This window comes from Asparagus officinalis, chromosome 9, assembly GCF_001876935.1.
Source record: "Asparagus officinalis chromosome 9, Aspof.V1, whole genome shotgun sequence".
NCBI classification, from domain to species: Eukaryota; Viridiplantae; Streptophyta; class Magnoliopsida; order Asparagales; family Asparagaceae; genus Asparagus; species Asparagus officinalis.
In genome coordinates, this window is record NC_033802.1 from 11,078,746 (window position 1) to 11,081,843 (window position 3,098).

Here is a 3,098-nt window from a genome sequence, read left to right on the forward strand (position 1 = left end):
GGCTCTCCGCGATCGGTGACCTCATCGTCGGCGAGTTTTTGGCGATTAGAATGGCGAGTGAGGAATTGGGAAAGGTCTTTAGGGGATGAGAGAGAGAGAGAGAGAGAGAGAGAGAGAGAGAGAGAGATTTGGGGATTTGACCAGTTTGGGGTTTTTAGATGGAGAGGGGAATATAAAGAGGCGGGGAATGAAAAAAATAAGCGGGAAATGAAAAAAAATAGGGGGGAGGTCCGTAAATTTTTTAGGCAACCTAGACGGAAATTCCGTCTAGGTTACGTCAACCTAGACGGAATTTCCGTCTAGGTTGAGTATTATTTAAAAAAATAAAAAAAACCGTCTAGTTTGTCAATCTAGACGGAAATTTCCGTCTAGATTGATTCAAACTAGACGGAACAAACTAGACGGAATTTTTTCCGTCTAGTTTGACTCAAACTAGACGGAAAAAAATTCCGTCTAGTTTGTTCCGTCTAGTTTGTTCATTTTTCTACTAGTGAATATTATAAAGGAGTGGCACAGTGGATTAAGAAAATCACAAAATCCCTGATTCAAAAAGTATATTGCTTGTTTTTATTCTTCAATAGGGAGGTAAAAATGGGATTCAGATATTCTCCATTGCAATAAAACAGTGGAAAACAAACTAGTTTGAATCCAGCCCTTAATTGTTTAATTAATAATTGTGATTCATCTTCTTTAGTGTAAATTAGGAATGAGTGAATTCACGAGTATACGATCAGAAGAACCAAAATTGCATACAAACATCCATGGAATAATCAACAGTTCAAATAGAAAGCAAGTCATGCTACTACTTTTTGCTTGTGGAGATGATCCAAATTCATAAAAATGTAGTGCTTGTTAAAAGAAAGATATGGGCAAAAGTTTTTTTTTGGTAAATGAAAATTTTTATTCATCAACCAAAATATGAAGTTATATCGAGATAGCTCAGCTATAAGAACTGAGATTACTCTCACAATATCAAAAAACTACAACAAGCAAAGACCTTCACACTATTATTTCATCAATAAGCTACAAATATCAGCTCCAGGCTTGTTAAGAATTACAATCCAAATTTTAGTTTTTATCTCCCTGACCAATTGCACTGGATTCCTGGATTTACGCTGAAAAATCATTGCATTGCATTCCCTCCATATGCTATATATTGTTGCATTTAAAGCCATCCTTTTCAAATTTTGTTTGAGTCCCTTCCCTCGTAACCTGATAGAGAACCAGTGAATTATTTGTTGCCAATTGCAAGACCTCCAATTGAAGTCCAACCAATTCATAACACACTTCACAAGAATAAGCAAACTATAAAAAAAATGATTCTTGGTCTCACATTCAACTTCTGCACAAAGACAGCAACTGTTTGAATCTATTACCCCTCTTCTAAGAAGCCTGTCTTGAGTGAGGATTCTGTCTTGCATGACTAACCAGCTCATAAAAGAATGCTTAGGAACATTTAAACCCCCCCAAACCACGTTGTACCAAGATACTTTTTGAAAAGCAGGGGAAATTGCATTATACAGGGCTGAAAGTCTGAGTTTTGCATTGCAGTGACATGAATTGATGAGTTGTTTCAGGTTTTCAGCACCTCCACACAAATGCATTGCTTTATCTCTAGTTTTAATCAATTACTTCAACATCCATGAATCCCCAATTTTAGCTTTGACTTGCCATATGTCTCTTTATCTTAAATAGGTCCCATGAACCCATTTAATCCATAAAGATTCTCTGTTTGTTTGTATGTGCCAGATACATCTAAGAGCTGAAGCAACATTCCACCTTTATGCAGAAATAATTCTCAGACCTCCTTGCTTTTTATTTATGCACACTCTCTCCCATGACATAAGAGGAGCTTTGAATGCTTGTTCAATATTTTGCATATTTCATCTATTTTCTTCAAAACACTGATAGGTATATAGTTAAAGGTCCAGAAAATTTGGATTCTAAGAATCACACTCTTGATTACTTACAATCTACCAGCATATGAGAGGTTCCTGACCTTTAGCCATTTTTTGAATTGATCTATAATTCTTGTAAAGAGAGGATTACAATCCATGTAAGTCAGTCTTTGGAAATAAGAGGAATCCCCAAGTAGTTAGCAGGAAAATTACCTACAGAAAATCCCAACAGATTGTGAATGGAAGACTTGACACTATCATCAACACCTCCATAATAGAGCTTTTATATGCATTTGCTTCTAAGCCTAAAACATTGCTGAATTCCCTGAGGCACTTGTGCAACTTAGACACTGAATTCAGTTCACCTTTGGAGAATAAGAGCAGGTCATTAGCAAATATTAGGTGCGAGATCCTCAACTTAGCACATTTAGGGTGATATTTGAAAGATTTATCATTCTTCAAAAGACCCAAGCTCCTAGATAAGTACTCCATGCCCATGATGATAAGTACTCCATGCCCATGATGAACAAGTATGGGGAGAGAGGATCTCCTTGCCTAAGGCCGCGTTCTCCTTTGAAGAATTCATGAAGGGAACCATTAAGAGAGATAGAACATTTAGGAGAAGTAATACAAGTCATTATCTAATTTATCATAGCAATAGGAAAACCCAACCGTTTAAGCATGTATGATAGAAATTTCCAACTAATTGTATCAAATGCCTTCTTGATGTCCACTTTCAGCATGACCCTTGGGGAAAGACTCTTTCTGTTGTAGTTCTTAACCAGTTCATAGGCGAGCATGATGTTACTTGAGATCAACCTCCCATTAACAAAAGCACATTGAGCTTCATTCACCAAGTATCCTAACACATTTTAATCCTGTTAGCCTTTATGTTTTGATGATGATTTACAATCACCATTATTAGTACTAATTGCTTATTGAGTGATATTATAGATTACAAGAATATCAAGCTTATTAGTATCTTTATTAGAGGATTGGATGGATTATCAAGCTACAACGATGAAATCAAGGAGGTGGAGGCATATTGGTGAAGCAAAGCTGGATTATCAAGCTACAACGATGAAATCAAGGAGGTGGAGGCATATTGGTGAAGCAAAGCTATCAAGAGCACAATATCATAGCTACAACGATGAAATCAAGGAGGTGGAGGCATATTGGTGAAGCAAAGCTATCAAGAGC